Here is a 25,232-nt window from a genome sequence, read left to right on the forward strand (position 1 = left end):
TTGACATAGAACTATACACATACATGCGTCAAAGTCTATTTCCTGGCTTGATATTGTACAATGGTTATGTAAGATGTAACCCTTGTGGGAAACTGGGTGAAAGGTACACAGGACCCCTCTGTAACATCTTTACAACTTCCTGTGAATCTATAATTATTTAAAAATTAAAAGTCTAAAAACTTGTGGCCTGTATATGCATTTTCTTTGGCATTTTTTTTCAATATAGTGATTTTTTTTAACTTGGCTGCACCATGTGGCTTGTGGGCTCTTAGTTCCCCAAAGAGGGATCGAACCCGGGGCCACAGCAGTGAAAGCGCCGAATCCTAACCACTGGACCACCAGGGAATTCCTTTGCCATCTAAAAAAAAAAAAGAAAGGTGTAGAGGGACTTCCTTGGTGGTCCAGTGGTTAAGATTCTGCACTTCCAATGCATGGGGCACAGGTTCAATCCCTGGTGGGGGAACTAAGCTCCCACATGCCGTGCAGCCCGGCCAAAAAAAAAAAAAAATGTTATGGAGAGGTATTTGTATAAATATCTAGATTTCTCTTTTCTCTTGAAAAGTCCTAAGACATGGAAACCCTGACCCACACTGTTGCCAGACTTCCCACTGTTCTTTTATGTGGGAATTGCTCTCTCCAGCCATCACAGTCCTCACCCAGGTCCTGGTAGTTGTTTATGCTAAGGCCTGGCCCCCAAAGGCATTTGAGCTTGTGGCCTCTGGTTATGCCTTTGTCCCCAACCCTCTGCCTGCCTGAACTTTCACCCGTTTCTAACACAGCCGTGCCCCAAACAAGAACCCTGCATGAGAAGCCTCCAGTTCAGGAAAGATACCTCTAGGCCTCATCTTTCTGTTATCAGCTCTGACCCTGCTCGCTCATTAATCCCCAGTCTGTTTGCTTTGGCCCGTCCCCCAGCCCTGTTCCAGTTCTCATCTCTTATGGCAAGCCTTTAGGATGTTAACTGTACCTGCTGGTTTCCTGAACCACAGTCAGGGACACAGGATTCCCTAAGCAGGCACATCACAGGTCAGGACTCTCCTTCCCTACCTACCTGTCTGGGCAGGAAGATTAGATACTCTTGCAAATGAGAGCTGAGCATATGCCTGAAAGCTCTCTGAGCCCCTGAAGAGCACAAGGAGTGCTCTTCAGCAGCACAAACAGGGCACGATCATCGCTCTCAAGGACAGGGCATCTTGGGGCAGAAATCCATCCCTGACAGAGACTATACAGACACATCCTGTCCCTACTTTTTTTCTCTTCCTTAGGAGTTGCTTTAATCACAAGAGTCATTCATACTCATTTGGAATTCTGGTGACATTACAGAAAAAAATTAAAGGAGAAAAATAATCTGCCTCCCTACCTACAGATAATTCCTATTAACATTTTGATGAATTTCCTTCCAGTCCTTTTTTTATATTTGTTTAGTGACACACACACTCCAAAAGGGCGTCACACTCAATATATTTTGTAGCCTGCTTTTCTCACTTAATCATATATTATAAGCATGTTTCCTTGTCAATAAAAATTCTTCCAAAACATTTCGATTTGAATGTTACTGTTGGTCCTATCTTTTCCTTCTCATTCTTCTAAAAAGGGAGTCTCTCTCTCTCCCCCTCCCCCTCTCTCTGTCTCTGTCTCTCTCTCTCCTGTCACCCTCTCTGCCTCTCTCCCTCCCTTCTCCCTTCCCTCCCTCCTTCCTACTCTCTTTCTTTGACATACTAAGTGAATCAAATTTATAGGGATAAAGGTTTGAGGTGGGGGGAAGCAGTGGGCCTAAGGAAGGTATAGATTGAAGAGGAGGCGGTTCAGTGGGTAGAGGTGAAAAGCTGATCTGGGCATCAAAACTGGTCTGCTAAGCCAAGTGGCAAGGTGAATTGTCCTACCCCTCTTTGTGTGTGAGTGAATCGAGCTGGAGCCCTGAGGCCAACAAAGACCACCATTCTTTCCATTATGGAGACTCCAGCCGTGGAAACCCATTTTTCATATCATAAAATATATTCCTTTTCTAGGTGATACATATTTAGCCATTCACCGAAACACTGAGGCTACATCAGATGAATGAATTGTAACCATCCTATTTACGGAAGATTTACACGTGCCGGGCACTGTGCTCACCACTCTTTACATGAGTTTGTGCAGTAGAGGAAAGCATAGTGCTTAAGAGGTGGCCTCTGGAGCAGGCTGCCTGAGTTTGATCCTCAGCTCTGCCACTTACTAGTTGTGTGATCCTGGGCAAGTTAACCCTTTGGATCCTCGGGTTCCACATCTATAAAACGGGGATAATAAGAGTACCTATCTCATAGGGTTATGGTGGGGATTTAGTCAATTACAGCATGTGAAGTGCTTAGAAGAGTACCTGGTCCGTAGCAGGTACTTCTCAGTGTTAGCTATCATTGTTATTGGCGATAAGTCTTCACAGTAGCTCCATGATGGAGGTACTGTTGTTATCCTTCTATGAGAGGTGATGAAACTTGGGGCTTGGAGAAACCAAACGATTGCCTAAGCTCATGCAGCTAGTAAGGAGTCAAGATCTGGATCCAGGCTGCCTCACTCTGGAACTGGGCTTCTTAACCACAGTGCTATAGGTCTCCCGTCTTTCTGTGAACAGCAGGTTTCCTTGTTCCCAAAGCCTGGTGCTGAGGCTGAGGAGGAGGAAGGGGACAATGATAGCCAGCTGGCCTTCCCATGCCCTTGGCCACTTCAGCAGACCTCAGGCCGGAGGCGGGTGGCTGCTCAAAGCCACAATGCCCAATCAGAGAAAGGGTGCTTGGGGGGTAGCTCAATAGGGTCTGATCTCCTGCTTGGGGACTGTGGGCTTAAGCTCCCAGCCCTCTGACTCTCAGACACTTTGACCTGTCCCAGAAAAAAACGCTACCTGGATTTTCTATTTTCCCCTGTCCCGTTTCCACTTCAATCTCACCTCCTCGAGGCCCACATGGCCTTCCGGGCAGTCAGCCTCGCACGGGCCAGAAGAGACAGCTGTCTCGAGGCCGGCCCCTTTGTTCGAGAGAAGCTGGTTAATCAGCAGTAATCCCCGATTCACAGTGATAATCAGCTCCCTGTCTGGACGGTCAGGACTGCGCAAAATAACAAGTGGGGCCGCACCTGTTCTGGGGGTCTGGCACTCGGAAAGCAAGCTGCTATGAATGGCCCGAGCCCCCCCCCCCCCACCGGGTAGCAGCTGCAGCCTGGAATCAGGGCTTTGTTAGCATAAGAATGGAGCCGGCCACGCCAGCCAGCCTGCTCACCAGCCAGCCAGCCAGCTTCCTTTTCTCCCTCTTCCCCAGCTTGCCTCGAACACCAAATGAGCCACCCTCATTGTGAGCAGACCGGCTTTGCGTTTCTTTTCTCAACTGTGCTGATCAATTGTTCATCTGTGAGAGAAAGAGCACTCTCCTTGCTTCACACTTGGCCCAGTGGGGATGAAGAGTCGGTCGATCTGCTCACTATTCATCAGGGTCTCACACCAGGGTGGGGGTTACTCCAGTACACAGGCCAGGAGGCCCGCTGCACAGAGAATAATGCAAATGGTGCCCCCCTGCAGTTGTGCGCGGCCCAGCCTGTGTGGCCCTGCTCCAGGGGCAAATGGAGGCCCGTGGATTCCTCTAGAAAGGCCTCTAGCCCCTTGCTCCTCAATGTGGTCCATGGACCCGCTACATCAACAGCATCTGGGAGCCTGCTGGAAATGCGGAAGCTCGGGCTCTACTCTCAATCAGCAATCTGGTTTTAGCAAGATCTGGTGATTCAGCTGTATGTTAATGTTTGAGAAGTACTGGGTTAGAAAACAAGTTTCCACTTGTCACATACTTGAAAGTGCTTGAGCTTTCGAATCAGAAAAATCATGGTTCCAATCTTAGCTCCATCAATGACTAGGTGTGTGGCCTCAACCAAGTCATTTAACTTCCCTGAGCCTCAGTTTCTTCATCTGTAAAAGGGCAACAATGATAATAATGATAGGGTTACTGTGAGGATGAATAACAAAAATGTTTATGAAAGTCACTAGCATACTGCTGGCATATGATCATGTCTCAATAAATAATAGCTCTTCTTATTATTTTGCTCCCCGATAACACTATTCCGCCAACTGCAGATGATTCAGATGCTGACTTGCCCGGCTGTCTATTAATCAGGAGTCCCCTTTATTTCTTCCACTGTTATGGGAACTTAAAGCAGTAGGTTTAATTACGAACACCCCACATCTGTATAGCTCTTTGAACTTTTCAAAGCGTCTTTCACACTCGTCTCCTAGCATCAAGGACGCAGGGTATCAGAGCTGAAGGGGAGCCTAGAGATCATCTCGTCCGACATCCTCCTTTGTTCAGATGATGACTTGCCCAAAGTCATACAGTACATTACGTGGCAAATTCAGCATTAAAACCTGATTGCCTTTTCCGTGCTTTTACCATCAAGCAGTTTTTTTTTTTTTTTTTTTTTTTTTTTTTTTACCATCAAGCAGTTTTAACAAGAAGGTTGGCTTAGGGCAAGAGGACACTAGAGGCTCAGGTCAAGCCAGGGTGTGACTACAGATGACTCACCCACGAACTTTCTCTGAACCACACAAATTAGGACTATTTTACAAGCATGGGACTGGGAACCACCAGATGTGTCAACGCCAAGAGTCCCTTTTTATAAGTGAGAATGTGCATGCTCCCCTTTCCTGAAGGCAGATGAAAAGCCTCCAGCCTGAACTCAATCCCAATTTGGAAGAGCAAATCAGGGCCACTGTCCATGAGCTGCTCTGAGAACAAAGCTCACGGGGAATCAGTTCCCACTGAGGTCACAGCGTGAGGCTGGACAGGGTGTCTTAAGGTTCTCCCAGTTCTGAGAAAGGGAACAGAATTTTATGTCACAAAGAAAACATGTAACAATCTTTGATTCAATGGACTCTTCTGTTTTTAAAAAGAGTCTCTAATCATTTGGAAGGATATTAGAGATAATGTCAAGTAGACAAAATGCAAGTTATGGAACAGTGTGTAATTTAATATCTGAGGCTGACCAGAGAGGGTGCCTGCATCAGGGCCGTGGGTGTTCCTCAGGAAGAGTTCTTCAATTTTCATGTCTATGACAGGCACTAGCATCCCCAAAGGGAAGAGGAAGGACCTTAGAACATTCACAAGGGCTTCCCTGGTGGTGCAGTAGTTAAGAATCCGCCTGCCAATGCAGGGGACACAGGTTCGATCCCTGGTCTGGGAAGATCCCACATGCCGCGGAGCAACTACTGAGCCTGCACTCTAGAGCCTGCCAGCCACAACTACTGAGCCTGAGTGCTGCAACTACTGAAGCCTACACACCTAGAGCCCATGCTCTGCAACAAGAGAAGCCACCGCAACGAGAAGCCCATGCACCGCAACGAAGAGAAGCCCCTGCTTGCCACAGCTAGACAAAGCCCACGCGCAGCAACAAAGACCCAATGCAGCCAAAAAAGCAAAAAACAAACAAACAAACAAACAAAAAACAAAAAAACCCACCACTCACGAAAAGTCACATCAAGCTGTGAGAGCCCTCAGTCTGGGCCTTGGCAACCAGATAAACATATCTGGAAGGGTCAGAGTTCCTAGATAGAAGCTCTGTGAAGCTTTCATACTCTTGATATAAGGGATACTCTTTTATTCCTGATAAACAGTGAACTTGTTAAAGTCTGTTATGAAGATCGAGGTCAATGGCATTCAAATTTTTTCTTCTGGCTACAGAATTTTCACTGTAATGGAAAATGTCCTCAGTTGCCCAGGATGATAAACAGACACAAAGCACAATAGTCCTCATTAAATTAAAAAGTGTGGCCCTGCTGTGTAGTCCACTCAGCCCACTGCCCCTCACCTTCACTCCAGACCATGCACAGGCATCCCTGAAGTATAAACTTGAAAATCACTGCTATAAGTCCCTGGGAGTCATTGGTGGCATATGAGCAGGGAAGTAACATGATGAATTTTGCATGGTAGAAAGAGCATTCAGGTTCGGAAGACAGCTTTTAAGGAGGCTGCTATAGAGCCAGGCACTCCAGTTAGGAAGATATCATGATGGTCCAGGTGAGAGATGATAGGGAGTCTGGAGAAGGGGCAGCCAAGATGCAAAGGAGCGAATAGATAAGAGATGTTTAGGAGATAGACTCGGGAAGAACTGGTAATTGTAGAAAGTGAGGAAGATGAAAGAAAGCATCTTGGATGACTCAGGTTTCTGATTTAGTGGAGCCAGTGTATATAAAAGGTCACGTTCAGTTTTGGACATGTTGAGTGGAATTTCTAGGCAGAGAAAGCCCATAAGCAGTTTTATAAGCAGATCTAGGGCTCCGGGGAGAAATCTGTGGTGGGGGTATACATCTGGCAGATAGAAACATGTAGGTGATAGCTGAAGTCACAGGCATGGATAAAATTTCTAAGAAAAAATGTGAAGTAGTAGGAAAAGAAAGAGAAAGAGCTTCCTGGGCACACATATTTCAGGTTTAGGAAAAGAAAGAGAAAGAGCTTCCTGGGCACACATATTTCAGGGTTGGGAAAAGAAAGCAAAGCTGAAGACGCAGCCAAAGAACTAGGAGGTGAATCAACAAAGAATAGTGTCATGGAATCCACCGGAGAACAAATTTTCAGGAAGGCAGGCAGTAAAAATTAATGACTCAGAAACACCAAGAAGCACTCTCAAAAGACCGAGAAATGTTCATTAGATTTGTCAGTTGGGAAATCACTGGCGTCCACGGCAAAAGATGTTTCAGGAGAGCGATGAGGACAGAAACCAGATTCCAGTGGAGGGTGGAAGTAAATGGAAGAAGAAGGAATGAAGACAGGCTAAGGAGACTCCTTGTTCAAGAAGCCTGGCTATGAAGGGAAGAAGAGACAAAGGGCAGTAGCTAGAGAGGGGGGATATGGGGTTGAAAAGAAGGTCTTGAAAGATAAAAGAGACTGTAGCTATTCTGAAGGGAGCCAACAGTAAGTAACATGTTGAAGGTTCAGGAAATAGAGGAAAGTTTTGGTAGAGGTGGAGGAGACAATAGAATAAAAATGGATACAGATGCATCTACCCTTGAGGCAGCAAGACAGGAGTTTGAGGCTGGGGAAGCCTCTTATTTTCTCTATGAAATGGAAAATGAAGCCATCTGCTAAGAGAGACAAGGACAGAAGTGGGGTTGGAGGCTGGGGGACGGTAATTTACGCACCAAGAGGAATTGTGAGATGGAGCTTACTAGGATCACTTTGTAAGATTTCCAAGTAGTTTTAAAGGAACAATTGAGATTGGTTTCCTGCCCAGGTGTGAAAGTATAGGAAGGGAAGAGGCAGTCGCTCGATTAATCCTGTTGTTCGTTAGAATCACGGACTGATTTTAAAAAGACCAACATATAAGGACTTCCCTTGACAGTCCAGTGGTTAAGACCCTGTGCTTCCACTACAGGGGGCATGGATTTGGCCCATAGTTGGGGAACTAAGATCCCTCATTCCAGGCGGCACGGCCAAAAAAACAAATAAACCAAAAAAAGAAAAAAAAAGGCCAACATATGGGCGCAATTCTAGACCAATGAAATCATGCATTAGCATATTTTAAGGCATCCCAGGTGATTCTCATGTGCAGCCAGGACAAAGATCCACTGGAATGATCTATGGTTTGGGCTTTACTGAACTACTAACCAAGCCAGAAAGTTGACACATGAGAATTGCTGGAAAACGTGCACTATAGGGTTTAGGAGAGACAAGAAAGAAGAGAAGCCAGAAGGACTGATATTCATGAAGAACTAAGTAGAGTCAAGAGATGAGAGATTTAGATACGGTGAAAGAAAAAGCATAATTAGAATGAAGGGGCTGGATGTATAAGCTTTGCTATCATTATTCTTGAGTTTAAGATTTCAGAGGTGAAGCCATTTGGGGCAATGAAAAAATAGACAGGCTGGCAATAGGGACAGGTGATCAAAGTGGAGTAGAGATGAAGGTGAGTGGAGACAAGTGAAATCAAGCAAACTTCAAATGTAAATTAGACTCTATCCCATTCTCTAGCCAGAACCCTCCCTTCCAAAGTCTCATCATCTCAATTCAGAGTAAGAGCTGGAGTCCATACACTTTCCTACAAGGCCTAAGAAGACCTGGCCTCATGTGCCTCCCTGACCTCATCTACCACTCTCCCCTCACTAACTCAGCTTCAGCCTTACCGGCCTCCTTCCAGCCAGGTGTGCTATTGCCTCAGGACATTCGCACTTGCTGTTATCTCTGCCTAGAACGCTCTCCCACAAGATATTTACATGGTAGCTCCCTCAGTTCCTCCCGGTCTTTGCTCAAATATCATCTGCTTAATGAAGGCTACCCTTGTTGAAACTCTTTCTCTCGTATATAAAAGTGATTCTTCTCTCCCAGTATTCCCTACCTTGTCCTCCTGCTTCATTCTTTTCCATCTGTTTATTACCATCTGACATTCTATGTTTGATTCTTATTCATTTGTTTACTGACTGGTTGATTGTCTCCCTCACTCCCGCCCTCCTGATCATAAGGTTCTTGTGAGCAGGGATTTTTGTCCATCTTTTTCCATTCGTTCACTGCTATATCCCTCACACCTCTAACAGTGCCTGGTACATAGCACCACTCCATAAATATTTATCAAAGGAATGAGTCATGAGTCCAGTGTGCTGGATGGGTTGTACATTGGGGCACTAAAGTCATCTAGGATAAGAGCAGGGCTCGGTTTGAGAGGAAGGTGATAAACCAGGTATTAAAAGTCCAGGAAAAGTGTGGGTGAATGAGGAAGAAAAGAGTTGACAAAAAGAAAAGTGGATGGTATAGGCAGTATGTGCCTCAAAGGAGCATCTCTTTAATTTTATTTCATTTTTTAAAAAATCTATTTTTTTAAAACAATAAACAATAAATTTTGTTGCTATTTAATTCTATTACCTGTTGCTTTCTTTTCTTTTTGTTTTAGGATGGATACAAAAGGCCTGAAAATAGTGCCAAGGAATAGGAGCGGGTGGACATCGCCCCTCAGCTGTGTGGTGTGTGCAGCCCAGGAGAATAAGCAGCTGCGAGAGAATGGATGTGTCCCATAAGACAAGCCGGTGTCAGTGGTTTGTAAACCTGGCTGCACATCAGCATCACCTGGGGTGGCTCCTAAAAAAGTAGAGAAGCCCAGGCCCCACTTCAGGCCCATTGAATCAGAATCTCCGGGGAGGGAGTTCAGGCTTCAATCCTTGTTTAAAAAGCTCTCCAGGTGATGCTATTGTGTAGCCAGTGCTGTGATGCGCTAAGGTAGATGACACTGCAAGAGGGAAGGGCCAGGGGACTTTGTCGATGTGCAACATGGGTCTCAAAGGGCACAGACGAAAGCCTGGGAGAGATGATGGCAGGTGAAGAGAAAGAACAAACATGTATGGGGATGAAAAGCCCCAAGAGAGAGGGGAAAGGGGCTTACATTCATGTAGGGTAGCGGCAGAGGATGACACGAATGGAGAGGCATTAAGAGGTCTCAAATTTCTTATTAGTCACTTTTTTTTTTTTTTGGCCACACCACATGGCTTTTGGGACCCTAGATCCCCGACCAGGGATTGAACCCGGGCCCGCAGCAGTGGAAGCTCGGGGTCCTCGGGGAATTCCCTGAGGTCCCAAAATTCTGAGTTGACACCTTCTAGAAGGAAATCACTGGGTGAAGTTGTTCCAGGGTTGAAAACAACCAGGGAGGGGCTGATTACCACCCAGGGCCAGTTCCCAATTTGGAGAATTCGGAAGGTATAGCCAGGTCCAAGGGGGTGCAGGGTGGGGATGTGATTATTGCCTGCAGGTTTCTCTTGGTGGCTTTAGAAAACAGGTAGTGAAGTGGAGCCCTAGATGTTCACTGCTACAGGCTGTGTGTTTCACAGATGATGACCAGGTCAGTCTTGGGTCTCCTACAGGAGAGGTGGAAGGCAGAGCAAGTGGGAGAAGTGACAATGGAGCTGCTTAGAGTTCAGCCCCTGGACACTTGGAGGAAGGTGGTTTCCGTGCTGTCCAGACTATAAGGGGTGGAAGCAGAGTAAGTTTTGGTTAGGCAGGGAGCTGGGCTGGCTAGACCAGGTTGCTTACAGTGTGAACCTGGAGGTACCCTTAATCCCACTGAGATGCTAAATCCATACCCATCCCCCACCAACACTCCCTGATTGGGTATTAGAGTACCGGGTAAAGCCCAATTCAGTTTCTCTTTCAAAAGCAACCTTAGAAGTGTGCGGGTACAGGCCAGGGTGCTGCCTCTGCAGACGAACTCACCACCTAGCGCCCCCTTGAGGCCTTCCCTAAAATGGACCCATCATGCCAGTTCCCAGGTACAGCTGAAATGTTATGGATTCTGGCCTCCTGGACCTTCCCATTCTGGTGGTCAGGAATGTTACATCTCTTTTTCTGTCACTCATCTGGGTATCCATGCATGTCTACAACTGTGTGTGGAGTTCCTGGGAATTAGCCTCCCGGATAAATTGTCTCCCTTGTGATCGTCTCTCATACCATCTTTTGAACAATTGTTGCTGTGTCAGCATGATACCCAGGGCACACCTAACCTTGGTCCTTGGAACATCCCCCAGCAGTGCAGTAAAGGCTATGTGTTCACAGAAGCATGGCCTCATGGGAGTGCGCAGGCTAGCTCGGGTTAGAGAGTGACTGAAATGGTCCGTCACTGTGGGGCACCAGAGGTGGGGATAAACGTATAGAGAAAGGCCGCTGAGATTGGTACCCAGGCAGTGGTGGGCAGGGCAGGTTGCTTGGTCACCAGGCTGAGGCAGGGGATGCCCTGGGAGGTGGCCCCCCTCAAGGCAGGCCCTGTCACCAGGGTTCAATTCCCAGCTCTATCGATCAGGTAGGAATTGTCACCATGATAGCATCTGCTTGCCTTCCTTGACGTATCACTTGGGGAGGAGACGCAGGGCCCTCTGGCCTGTTGTCTTGGAGGAATGCCGGAAGGGAATATGTGCCTGGCGGGGCTGCCAGGGGAGAGGAGTGGGCGGGGCAACTAAAGAAACTTTGTGCTGCTTCGGGCCAGGCTCCCGTGGGAGCTGCTAAGCAAGATCTGCCTTGTCCCCATTTTTGTCACTTTGTGAACCTGTGGGCCTGGGAATCAGCTCCTGTCCAGAAGCAGCCCGAGAGACATTGTGCAGTGCTTTTGTAGGAAGCCCTCTTCATCTCAGGAGGTCCCCATGCAGACAGGCCATCTCCTCTGCTGACCCCAAACAACGGTACTTCGGATACCTCACAGGCATCAGAAACCTCTGCTAGGGTGGGAGCGAGGCCCAAAGGTGGCCCAGACACCAAGAAGCCAGGGACCAAAGGGCCTACAGGGTCACTAAGTTTGGCAACTGACTGATAATAACAATACTTTTTTGAGCACATCTATGTGCCAGGCAGTGTGCTGAGAACTTTGCAGCAATGAGCTTGTTTATTCCTCAAAAAACCCTATGAGGTGACTATTATTATTCCCATTACACAGGTGAAGAAACTGAAGTTTAAAGAGGCTAAGCGACTTACCCAAAGTGCGTGGGCCAGGACTCATGCACTCATAATAATAAAAGAAATAGCTGTCATTTATTGAGCACCATGAGGCAGACCCTTGCCCTCTATTATCTCTTTGATTCCTTACTATAACTCTACGAAGTAGCTCAATTATTATTCTTTTGCATTTCACAGAGCTAAGGCAGTGAGGTGGTTAAGAAATTTTCCAAGATCACATAGTAGAAGACAGAGCAGGGATTTGAATTTAAGCAAGTGATCCCAGCTCCCAGCCCTTTAACCTTCCACTATCTTCTCTTTTTATCCAAAACAGCTCTTTTACCAGGGAAAGTCTCATCTGCTTGCTCTAGTATCTCCATGGAAATGGGAGAGTCAGGATCATTACAGATGGGAGAACTGAGGCCTAGCGAGGTCAAGTGACTTTTCAGGGATTAGACACGGAGCAAATGACTAAGGCCTTAGACAAGACGTTATTGTCCACTGACACTCATGACTGGAAATGAGAATAAAGAGGACAGACACTGCAGGAAACTGGGGGGAGTCTCCATTTGGTGCCTCCAACTCAAAAGAGATTTTAGATGAATTATAGCCAATATAAGATCTTTCCAGGAAAGAGCCAAGAAAAAGAAAAAAGAAAGTTTTTGTGTAGTGATGTTAAATTGATCCATGCACTCCAGTCAGAGTGGAAACTTGGGCTCCTTCAAATGGGGTCTTAGGTTATGGTTTAAAGATGGACTTGGTCCCGTGGGTATATTCTGGCAATCTCTGGGCATGGATTTGTTGTCCTCACGAGTTTGAGTCATATCAATTCGAGTTCAATGAGTCTGTATTGGTGGGTGCCAAATATTCCTTGCCTTGTGCTGTAAGTTTGATAATGGAAATCAGACAAGAAGGAGTTGGGTGAGCTGGAAACCCAGGAATCCAAGCCAACAAGACTGCTGTTCAGCCTATTCTGGGCCCTCCCCCTGGCTATCTCCCCTTTACAGTCCCCCCTTTAGTGAGAGCATCCAGGAAGTCATTCCCTACCTCTGTTCCTCTATAACCTTGGCACTGGTTCGGCTTCCGGAAGGGAGTGGGAGGAGGAAAATAACAAGTATGTTTCACATCCCCAGGATCTATGAAACTAACAATAGTCACAGGGGTCTCCGGAATGTACTTCTCAATGCCAATATTTACAGCCTGACTCAGTGTTCAATTTTCAAGAATCAAAACCAGGCTCCCAGGCCCACCCCTACAATGATGCGTAATAACTCTGGCAACGTTGCTCTGCCGTTAAAACCAACTCCCCCTTCCTTCTTGGTGTTTGAAGTTACTCAGACTCTTCAGGGCTCAGACTCTTCACACCCAAGAAAATCTGTTGCTTCATACACTCGCCTTTGGTACAACCCAGCCTGATACACACCATGGGGACTCCTTAATAGCAGAATATTCTGTTTAACCATGCAGATCCCAGGACCAGACAGATAGACCACTGTGCTACTCACCAGCTGACTGAACTTGTGCAAGTCACTCAGCGGCTCTGAGCCTCAGTTTCCTGCTCCGTGATATGAGAATGCTAAGAGTGCCTACCTGATGGAGCTGAGGGAGGGATTCAATGAGATAATGCATGCCAGGAGCGTGGCACAGTACCTACCTGGCGCATGGCTCTGTGAACGGTGGCTATATATAAAGAGGAAGACTTGCTGTCTCTGAAAGTTTGCCTTTGGAGAAACACTTCTCCAGCTCCAGTTTCCCCTGTAATGAAGTGAAGGGCTGAAGGCTGAGAAACAAGGGAAGAAGTGGGGCAAAGGCGTATGTACATTTTTTTTTTGGCCACACCACACAGCTTTCAGGGTCTTAGCTCCCCAACCAGGGATTGAACCAGCCCTGGCAGTGAGAGCCCAGAGTCCTAACCACTGGACAACCAGGCAATTCCCCAGAGGGCTGGACCTTGATACTCACCCCTTTCCTTTTGGCACTCAAAGGGCAGGACAGTATTAAGAGAGGGCCTATGAGTGAAGGAAATTAAATCGGTAATGTGATGAAGGAAGGGGTGATGGATGGAGAGGTGTTTAAAAGTGGGGGGAGATGAGGGCCTAAAAAGCTCAGGGGTTGAAATCCCAGTGAAACAAGAGAACACCCTGCAACACTGTGCATTGAATAAAGGAAAGAGAAACAAAAGTTTACAAAGTCAAGGAAGGATAGAAGCTTCAAAAGGGATTCAAAGGAGAGCTTGGGCAGAAAGGGTCTGAGTTCTGCACACCACATTGTCCTTTCTCAGAAATGCTTCGACTGAAGATTTTGTGCCAAAGGGCCTGAAATATGCTCATTATTGAATAACTGGTCAGTTTGTTCATCCAGACTTGCTCTTATTAAAAAGAACAGTCTGCTGTCCACTCAGTCACCTCTGCAGAAAGCTGCCCCAGGCAACTAGATCGAAAACCAGCCTCCCCAAATGTGGTTTCATACCACAGGTTTGAAGTAGCTCTAAGCCAGAGCTACTAGGAGGCATGGACTTTTCCACTTTGGAAAATGGGTTTCATTCCCTCAGGCCAGAAAGCCCAGGGGATCCTGCCTTCTGAAAGTTACCACAGGAGGGGTTACGGCCTCCTCTGAGTCATCTAAGGAGCTGGTTAACAGATTTCCTGGGTCCACTCTTGGAGTTTCAGATTCAATTGGTTGAGGTGGGGACTCCAACATATTTTTTAAAGTGCACCCAAATGATTCTGTCACAAAGCAAACTTTGACTTTGGAGACAAGTATGCTTTGTATAGATACTCTATTCTTAACTATGTTTGCATTTTATATGTGCAGAATCTGAGGCTCAGAGACATGTAAGCACTTGTTCAAGGTCACACAGCTAACTAGTAACAAAACCAAAACTGAAATTCAGGTCCTCTGCCTCCCAAGTTGCTGTAAACTCCACTTATTGACTCTTTTTACCTCTTAATGAGATTGTCCTTTCTAGTTTAAATACAGGGACAAATTTCCCCTCCTAGTTCTAATCAGAGTTAAACAGCAACGCTACCTTTGCAAAATAATTTATTAGAAATTACAAGCCACAGTTCTGCCTAAAGCAACAAGCATAGTTTTAAAAAGAAAAGAAAATATGATCTTTTCCCTTGGAGAAATGTATCACGATTTATGTGTAGACATTCTATTTATTTATGACTGTAATGTTTCAGTTTTAAATTATTCAGCATTGGGGAGTTCCCTGGTGGTCCAGTGGTTGGGACTCAGCACTTTTACTGCTGTGGCCCTGGATTCAATCCCTGCTCAGGGAACTAAGATCCTGCAAGCCATGCAGCACAGCCTAAATAAATAAATAAGTAAATAAATAGTTCCGCATCAAAGAAGACACACCCTACTTTTAAGATGGGACATTCATTAACTTAACAACCAAAGCCATTTGTTTCAAGGCAGCAAAGACTACTAATTATATTACTGGCCATCGGTCCCCCTGTGAATGATTCTTACTCTAGTCCAAACCTTTAAAAGGAAAAAAACCACAAATATTAGATAGGATCCAAAGCCATTTTCCAAATACCAAGATTTTGAGGTAAATGGGAAACCACAAATAATAACTGGCAGTATTTCAAATAATCCAAATTATTCCTTGGGGGACAATAACCCACCCATTTTCCAACAGCTCCAAAGCGTCCCAGGGGTGGGGTAAGTACCGCACCAGGTAAAGTGAACGATGGCTAAGGACAAGGGGCACTCTTAAATATGTCAACTTAGGAAGCTGCACTTTAAAGGCACCCTTTTCCATCCCTTGAGGAGAGAAGTTGCCAGATTTTTAGCCAGCATATATTAGGGGTATGTCAGAAGCCTTTTCCAGTAATGTCCAACTCTCAGAACATTTCTCCTTTCCAGATGTGTCTTCTCCATCTGCACAATGGGTAAAAACTATGACTGCTCTTTCACACCCCCCATGGTCTGCCACCCCCAAGGGATTTGAAGGTTGCTACTGCTGCTCTTGCTCTTCTGACAAAAGATAGTTCTTAAGCCACACAAATGACGGCTCTGATATCCATCTTCTCCTAATCTGCGGATCCTACTCGTGGCCTAAAGTAAACACCCAAATTCCCTTGATCGTATCTGGATGTTGGCAGGAAAGAGATGCAAGAAGATGAAGCAAGCCCAGGCAGAGTGAGGAGAAAAGCTACACCTGTACCTGTTTGTCCCTATTCCCTTTGCAGAGGGTGACATCACTGTTTATTTCTATTAGAATAACTCCTCACGGGAGGGCCTCAAACTTGTCCTCTTTGCAGGGAGGCAAGTTGGATAGAAGCTAACTCCTACTCAGCACTCAGCCTCTGTAAAATTCTGGAACCAATCTAGCTGACCTCAGAGTTCAGTGAAGATGCAGCAGTAGCTCTGTTCCAAGTGTCTTACAAGGTACATCTCTAAAGTTCATTTGCCATTGTCTGCTGCTGCGGCTGCTGCCAGCAGAAATGACCCTAAATAGCCATTCATTTCACAGTGAATTTAGAGGGACTTGATGCTGGAAAATGCTTTCGACACAGTTCTAGTTGGAAATGAATTAAAAAACATGTTTGCTTAAATAATTGAAGGTGAAATGTGTATTACATGTGTTTCATGTGCAGTTAGGGATTTCTGCCCCCAGCCTTTTGTAATGCCAAATATGAGTTTCTGCCTAGCACTTGATTTAAGAAGCAAAACCTGAATTATCAGAAGACATCAAGAGGAGGAGTAAAGTATACTTTCATACACTGAAGTTGGAGTGTAAATTAGTTTAAAAAAAAACACTTTAGAGGGCAATTTGGAAATACCTAGAAAAAAAAAATAACTGAACAAATCCAGTCCTATGAATTTATCTTAAGGAAATAATGAGCCAAACACATATAATATAGTCCAAGGACATTCACTGTGGCATTGTTGAAGTGCTCATAAAGGAATAGCGTGACAACGATTATTTTTAAAAATTGTAAACATTTCTGTGCAACGAAACACTAAAATCAAAGTCAAAAGATAAACAATAGACTACTGTATTTGCAACATAGATAACAATTAAATCGTTACTCCTCAAAATATATAAAGAGAGCCTACTTATCAGAGTGAGAAAGAACAACCCAACAGAAAAACAGGGAAAGGATATGAAATGGCAACGCAGAAGAAGAAATGCAGATGTGCAATCAACATACGAAAAGACTGTTCAGCCTCGCTGGTACTCAAAAAAAAAAGGCAAAGAAAAAGATCTCTTTTCAGCAATCACATTGTCAGTGATTGAAAGGATCAACCAACATAACTGAAATCAGTGAAGAAGAGCATGGAGAAATGGCCGTGTGTGGGGGGGGGGGTCGCTGTCACCTTCCTGGAGGGCAATTGGGCAGGCTCTCTAAAAATCACAGATGTGCAAACCAGACTCTTTGAACCAGCAAGGTCACTACTGTGAATTTATGCTACAAAAACGCTGGTGACAGCATGGAGAGATGCATGTAGAAGGAGGGAGGCTACACCAATATTTAATAATTTGTAAAAATTCGAAAGGATGAAAAAATTCAATAAAGCTTGTAGTAAAGAAATTAGATCACAACCAGATGACAGAATACTATGCAACTGTTAAAAAGAATGAACTAGCTAGATGTGTACTGGCAGGCAAAGACCTCCAGACATGGAGTCCAATGAAGAGCATGTTGTAGAATGGTATGTGGAGTCTTGGTCACATTTTTTATTATTATTTTAGGCACATGAATACATATATGAATATTCATAGAAATACATGCAAAATGACACAAACCAAACTGTGAACATAGTGGGGGATCAGTGGTGGAGAGGCCAGTAGCATTCTACTTCATATTCCTAGTTTTACAAGCATGAGCATATATTATTTGGATCATAGAAGTGCTTTTTCTAAACAAGAAATGAGGCAAGCTGTGCCACTCCCCCACGATGTCCAGCTCCCACTCCCAGACTCTGAAAATGTCCTCTTCAAGGACATGGTGTTCCAGCATTAAGGCAATTTCTAATCCCCAAAGCCGTGAGCTTTTGCTATCTAGAAGTTGAACTAGGACGAGAAACACTGGAAAGAAATGGAAGGGTTGTTGACTTCTTTTAGAAGAGTTTTGTTTCATGCAATGGTGGCATGACTGACACCCTTTCTAGCACAATCTCCCTCTCCCATCCTTTCAAGTCTCCCGCCATTCTTCCTGCCATGCCTCCTTTCTTCCCCAACTCTTCATAAGGTTGGGAGAAAGGGAAATGGCTAGCTCATTTCAGTTCCTTTTTTGTTTTTCCCTCAAGTCCAGGATTCAATCCCATTCTTTTATCCTAAAGAAGTTCCACTCTAACCGCCTCCCCCAACTCCAGTCTATTTGGCACATGGCTCATCCCAGTTTTTCCAATTCCCTCCGAGGTAAGGTTGACAATTCCAGCTCTGGGAATCTTTAGTATTTAGGGAGCATCTACAAGTGACCCTAGGCTGTGTACCAATAGCCAGCAGAGCAGGAGCCCTAGACCCAGATGGCCCTGAAATTACATACACGTGTTAGTGGATGTGGGCCCTTCCTTGCAGAGTGCATCAGTAGCTTTCATGAGACTTTGAAGGAGGTCCTTGGTCCACACAATGTTAATAATGACCAAAGTAGAGGGACTGGGATGATTGAATCACCCACTGAGTATCTCGGCAGAATACCCAGTCCTTAGGTTTCCAGCTGGCCACATGGCTTGGTGAATCAGACAAGTGTACACTCAACAGGAATGGAGATCGAGAGATATGGTGAAGTATGGCCTTTGAGGGCTCCACTAGAAACCTGTCCCTCTGTTAAAGCCCACACAACTCAGGCCTGGATGTGACCTCCAAGTCCCACTGAATGAGCGCATCCACACTTCGCTGAACTACACAGGAACACAGAGGCAGCAGATCTGAGTTTTAGCTTTTAGGATGACTCCTGTCACGTGGTAGCTGTGTGACCTCAGGCAGCTCACTGCTCTTCTCTGGTCCTCATTTTCCTCATCCAAACAGAACATTCACACCAGATGAACTTCACAAGGCACTTGCAGCTCTACCATACTATGACTCTCCCATCCCGGACAGGCATTTCCACTCAGCCCTCCAGAACAGAGAATGACTTCACTCTCAATTTCCTGTATCACATCTTAAAGTCAGACAGTTTTCTCTTGTGGCTAAACCTAAATCCTTCCTCTTGCAACTGAAGCTTGCCGCTTTCATGTGGGGAACGGTTGGTCTGTGTACAGGGCACTGTAGACTACCAACTCTAATGCCTTCACATCAGTCTCTACCACAAACCCAGTTTGCAATGATTATTAGCAGTTAATCCTCAAGAACTCTATTCTTTCAAGGCAGCTTGTAAAGAAGAGAGGGAATTAATGAAGGGTCAGGGGAATCAGGAAGGGTCAATAGTCACACGAGTGTTTTTTCTTTTGCCTTTAAATTTTCTTAAAGATGGCCACGGCTTCCTAGTGGCAAAATGGACCCTGGAAACTGTGCTCACGAAACCTCTCCTGCAAACAGGACTCTGGCCCAGATGGGGCAGTGGGGCCACTGGAGATGAGCCCTGCAGCAGCCAGCTTCCAAGATGGCCCTTTAGAACTGCTTCTGCAAGAGGACGAGTGTGAAGGATAAAAGCAACTTTCCAGCTGCCTTTAATTCCCACCTCCAGGCTTCTCTGGTCAGCAGGGTGTGCTCAGATTGATGGGATTTTTCTTGAGGCTGTACTGATGATACCTCTGGACCAGGAAATTAAAGGCCACACTGAAATTGTCAGGATGTGAAAGGAACTAAGCCCAGAGAACTGAGTCACCCAAGGTTGAATGAGGATAGGTCTTTGCAGTCAAAGCAGAGCAGAGAACTGAGGCAGTCTGCCCAATAACGCAGCAGAAAAGAAACAGGATCGGGGCCTGAACCATCAGGATAATTGCTTTAATTCTTCACTTCCCTTTCATAATAACCTTGAGTTTACATAGAGCCTTTCTTTTAAGGAGCTCAAAATACTTGCAGCGATATTATCTCAGTTGTCATCACACCATCACAGTCAATGAGTATTATTAGCTTCATTTTACACATGGAGGGAAGGCAAGCCTGGAGGGCTGACGCGAGTCATCCAAGTTTATCCAGCAAGACACCGACAGCCTCCAAACTCAGCACAAAAGCCTCTTGCCCAGCGTTGCCCAAAGAATGTTCTTCTCCACCCCAGCCCAGCCAAATGCTTGTTGGAACACCAGGTTCTGTGGGAAAATATATCTGGGAAATGCTGCGTATTCTCTTCTCCTGGAGAGTCACAATATCTGCTAGCCTAGTAAAGGCTTTTAGAAGCCCTGCAATAAACAAAACTTTCTGTGAAAGCAGGAATTTCTCAGAGTAAACTTAACCTCAAAACTCTGTGTGTGTGTGTGTGTGTGTGTGTGTGTGTGTGTGTGTGTGTGTGCATGTATAACACCTATTAACATCCTATGGAACTGGTTTTTTTTGGAACCCACATTGGGAAGCGCTGTCCTAGCCGCTAGACTCATCTGAGTATCAGCACAGCAACAGATCAAGTCCATTCCAGTCCAAGCTGTGGGAGGGTGTTCCTTACAGATATTGCCTGATACCTTCTGGTATTGACAGCCAGTGAACAAAGGACCTTGATGCCCCCAAAGGACTCCAGGCCATCATTTCCTCTGCAGCAGGGCATTGGCCAGATGGGTGGAAGCCGATTCAAGCTCACCTACTTCTGCTGGCATTCCTTTTTAATAGAACCCTGGGCTATTTTTGGTCTTCATTTAAGGGATGAGATGATCTGGATGCCGGTCCAAACCCTCAGAGCCCACACTCTTAACTAGCAGAATTTTGTGCCCACCAGGCACTTCCGGTAGAAATCATCCAACTCTTCGGTTCATTTCCAGTGCCATTCATCAGCCCGTGCAATCAGCACCAACACAACAAAACAGGAGACTCGGAACGTGCCCTTGTTCCAGCTTCACTGCATGAGTATTAGAGTAGTCATTGTATATCCATTTCAGAACTAACATATAGCACACAAATCTTGTGCTATTATTAATTACCAGTGACACTACTAAAAGTACCTAAGATGTAAAATTCCCTGAAGACCCTGCCCTGATTAATTTGTGTTTTACATACAATTCAAATGATAAAAGATCACAGACAATGGATTTAATATTTATTACTGACATTTTCACGTTTTCTTTTAGTGTTTATTAAACATCCAAACCATGAGGGAAAATGTTTCCATTGAAATTGGTAAATTTGTGCGCAAAAAGTAAATGTGATGCAAGTATACCTTTCTGTATCCATCCATTGGCTATGCGAACAATTCTGCGTAAAAGGATTTTGGGTAAAAATATTCACTATAAAGGTCACAGGGGCACTGTTATTTAAGATGATCTGATTATGAATCCTTTTTGTAAAGCAACAAATTCTGCAATGTGAATACTGGCCATCTAGTTCGTTTGCCTTGTAAATCCATGCTTATACATATCAGATTTGCTTAAAGCAAAACACACTAATATTAATAAATGAGCTAGACATTTCTTAAGATGGGGATGTGTTCTGATCCTTATCAGTCTGCAATACTGGCTCCTTTTGGATTCACCATTAATTACCACCATTAATTACCATTCATCCTGAGTTTGTTGAGAATGTGACAGTAACACTTCCAAGGACTCCCTGCAGTCTTACTTAACTATGACCCCTCTGCCTTTATACATGCTGTCCCTTCAACTTAGCCACCTGGTGAATTAATTCTTCAAGACTTACTTAAATGTCACTTCCCCTGTTAAGACTCTCTTGATCATTCACCCTCCTCCAACCAGGCATCCCTCTTCCATGTTCTCACAGTATCCTGCCCGGCCCTTGTCAAACTCTACTGTAATTATCTGTTTACACATTCTCTCTTGCCTACCAGACTGTGCACTCCCTGCAAGTTGAGATGATGTTTTATTCATTTATTCATTTCTATACTTCCAATACCTAACACTGCTGGCACATAGCAGGTGCTTAATAAATGTCAGTTGTTTGACAGAACGATCGCTATCCTTAACTGTACATGTTTGGACCCTGTAAAACGCTTTATTAAAACCATAAATTAAAATGTCAAAGAGGAGGTTTACCTGTTTTGTTCATTTTTATTGATCTCTTCTCTCTTTGATTAAAAAAAAAAAAGACCATGCCAATTCACATCTTACGGGTCAACAACCACAAAAAACTCTCAACCAAATTCACAACTAATACATAGTGCTTTTAGTATGTCCCCTTTTCACCAAACATACAGCTACATCCTAACCCACCACTAACATCACTGCAGTAAAGAAGACATGAGGATCCACTAATTAAAGGGGTGGGGTGAGGAAGTTGAGGGGGTGGGGAGTTACTGCAGAGATCACTGTAAAGAGCTTTGTATCCTCATTGGTTGAGAGAGAGAAGCCTGCTAAGAAAGTTGGGCATCTTTGGGGGAACAAAAATGATGTCCAGTAAGACTTGGCCAACCTGGCTAGAAATTCCACATCCAGAATGTCCTAAGCCACTGCCGCAGCTGGGGGATTTCCATCACTTTGAAACCATCATTACCCTTCCAATGTGGGTAGAACAGGTTGGACCTGATGCGCCTGTTTGTTACTGCAATCTTGGCATGGGATGATACCCAAGGACATGTAATGCCAGGAGTAGCCCAGCCCCATGGCGCGCGCGCGCACACACACACACAGGCGCGGGCGCGCGGGCACACACACACACACCCCACACTCCAACTCACACTCACTGAATCCCACACAAAACCTGCACCATCTCCCACATCTGCATTCCTGTGTGCCCAGTCACACACAGGCAGTGCCCCCTCACATTCTCTCACTTCCCTAGACTGCCCGCCCACACCCCACTCTACGGGCAGACTGCAGCCTAGCCTGGAACTGGAAGCTGGTGGGGACTGGTTTTACTGTACACAACAAAGCCCCATGCACCCAGGTGCCCCGCTGGATCGACTCCATCCATCTCTCCCCGCCCCCATCCATGAGCTCCCAGAACAAGAGAAAGCTCAGCTCTAGGAAGTGAATGCGGGTAGTGGGGGCGCAAAGAAAGAGAGCTTTAGGGGTGGGCGGGGGCAGGAGTCCGGGCAGCTTCCGAGCTCTCTCGCCACGAAGCGACAGGGACGGCGAGCTGGCAAAGGGACCGAGCTGCCTTTCCACCCCACCGCACCCCATCTATTCCTAGAAAAAGACCAAAAGCTGAGAAATAATCTTCCCTCCTGTCCGCCCCGTGCCCTCCCAACGGCTCTTGGAGCCACTGGCGCTCCAACAGCCTGCAACAAAGCGCCCCCGACACAGACCTGTTCCTGCCTCTTCCTGGCCCGAACGAAGGGGAGCCGCTGCTGAGGGCTCTGCCCTTCGCCGCCGGGCAGCAGGCGCCGGGGATGGGAGGAGGAGCAAGAACTGGGAGAGGAAGGAGGACGAGAGGGGATAGGAGACACAGCAGCGGCGGCGGCGGCCGTAGAAGGAGAACGGAGAGGAGGAGGAGGAGGAGGAGGAGAAGGAGGAGGAGGCGGCGGCGGCGGCGGAGGCGGAGGCGGAGGCGGCGGCTGCTGTGGCAGCTGAGGAGGATGCTCTGGCGAGGGGCAGGGCTGGGTGCGCGAGGCGTGGGCTCACGTGCGCCCCATGGCCCCGGGATGCGCGCGCGTCTGGGTGTGTAAGAGCATCTGGGTGTATTTTAACTGTGATTATTCCAATTCCGATCTAGTCTGGAACTTGTGGTTCCTGCAGCCAGGCGGAAGTGAAACCCTTTCAGGCTCCCAAGCCTGACTATGCCGGCCAGGGGATGGGGGTTGTGGGTGAGGGAGCGAGATGGGGGAGAAGGGGTTCAGTACCAGGGCGCTAGGCCTGCCATTACAGATCCCTACCTTCAGTCTTCTTTCTGGGCACTAGTAAATTTTATCCACACATATCTTTGGAAAACCTATAGCTAAGGGGAATAGAAAGAGACCAAGGACAGTGACCATCACATCCTATTGAGTGAGCTGTTTGCACTATGCTCAGCGCTGTCTGGACTACCCAGAAGGCAATTTCTGTTCTGACTTGGGATTTACTTTCGCGAGTTGAGGTGCCCATAACTTCATACAGGTTCTGAGTTCCGCCTTTTCTGCTGTCTCTCATTCCATTGTAAAATCTCTGTGCTTGTAACCAAGGTGGCATACAATCAATTCTCTACTTTTTAGTCTGTTCACCAAGCCAGTATTATCCAGATCTCTGGCTTCACTGATGTCAGGCAGCCACTTAACCCTCATGCCACTCTCCCGCTAGGAGTGGAGCACTCAGTTTAGATGAGAACCAAGACTGGTTTCCTGAAAGTCAGAGGGATGAAAATCATCATGGATCCAGCTGGAGACTCAGTTTGCATCTGCACTCCTAAACCTCAGATTAAAGGGAAACCAATTGTGAGAGGCATACTTTTTCTCCATGATCGAATCCTTGGTGAACTCCTTGCTTGGAGCTCTGCTGAAAGTCTCCTTCCCACAAGTGACCTTTTGAGCATTCCACTTCATCTCACCCAATGGCTTCTGCTTGTAGAGCACTTTGGGATTTACAAAGTACTTCCTAATAGTGGAATCCCTACCCTATCATCTCTTTGAATTAGGCAAGGAAAATATCTTATTTGTATTTTACAGATGAGGAAACAGATTCAGCAAAATTAAGTGGATTTGCCTAACATGACAGGCTAATAAGTGGCAGATCCAGAATTGGGACTCAGGTCTTCAGATTTCTAGGGTATAGAGCTTCTTTTTTTTTCCTTTGCTGCACCGCACGGCTTTTGGAATCTTAGTTCCCTGACCAGGGATCAAACCCAGGCCCTGCCAGTGAAAGCACCGAGTCCCAATCACTGGACCACCAGGGAATTCCAAAATCTCCTTTCTAAAATGACATCTTAGATAGAAATTTCAAATGCATCTATTGATCTCCATGTTGGAGGGTAATGGTCTAGTGCCTTGGCTAAATTGAAATTAACTAAAATGAGATTTTCAAAAAGTATTTCAGTTAGGTCAATACCTTCAGGTGCAACTCACAAGTTAGTAAGCAAAAATGAGTTAACAACTTTTAGGCCTCAGTCCCCAATCGGCAGACAAAATTATTCCTTTGACCCTGCTACCAACAGCTACTGTAAGTATAATTTGGTACAGAAAGAACAGTAGGAAGAGGGTCTATTTGAATTTCCTGGGGTGATAGAAAATCTTGTGAATGTTTCCCCCAGGAGCTAGATGTTTGTCTTCTACGTCAAGAGAATGAAATGGAAGGAATAAACTACTTGATGATCACGAGAACATAATCACCCCTCCCCCACCTACTGGTGCCTAAGGATTGATCATGTTAACTACCCTGTTACCCAGCATCAACCAGTCAGAGAATTGTGCACGAGATAATCACATACCCTGAGATCCCATCCCTCACCTTGCTTTTAGAAATGCTTTGCTGGAGGAATTCCCTGGCAGTCCAGTGGTTAGGACTCCAGTCCAGGTTGATCCCTAGTTGGGGAACTAAGATCCCGCATGCCACTCGGTGCGGCCAAAGAAAAAAAAGCTTTGCTGAAACCCTTTGGGGAGTTTGGGGCTTTGGGGAGCATGAACACCACCCCCTGGTTCTCCTTGCTTGGTCCTGTAATAAACTTTTTTCTGCTCCAGACTTTCGAAGTTTCAGTATTGTTTGGCCTCACTGCACATTGGGCACACAAAATTGCATTTGGTAACAATACAAGTGCCTGAGACATAGCAAGACAATAAATGATAGATGTTATTGTTAGAGAGAAGAAAAACAACAACTAGGTTAATGGGTCTTTCCCCATTAAAGGCAGAAATC

At 45.8% G+C, this 25,232-nt stretch overlaps 1 protein-coding gene across 6 annotated transcripts in view; it reads right to left on the bottom strand.

The window, feature by feature from the left end:
• PAK3 (p21 (RAC1) activated kinase 3) overlaps positions 1-22,871 on the bottom strand; it is a 257,512-nt gene extending 234,641 nt beyond the window's left edge. For all 6 annotated transcript variants that reach the window (XM_057717981.1, XM_057717976.1, XM_057717975.1 and 3 more), the window contains exon 1: positions 22,718-22,871. The gene's annotated coding sequence lies outside the window, so the exon portion shown is untranslated. The remainder of the gene's footprint in view (positions 1-22,717) is intronic.
• Between the last annotated feature and the right edge of the window lie 2,361 nt (positions 22,872-25,232).

Source organism: Hippopotamus amphibius, chromosome X, assembly GCF_030028045.1.
Source record: "Hippopotamus amphibius kiboko isolate mHipAmp2 chromosome X, mHipAmp2.hap2, whole genome shotgun sequence".
In the NCBI taxonomy this organism is placed as follows: domain Eukaryota; kingdom Metazoa; phylum Chordata; class Mammalia; order Artiodactyla; family Hippopotamidae; genus Hippopotamus; species Hippopotamus amphibius.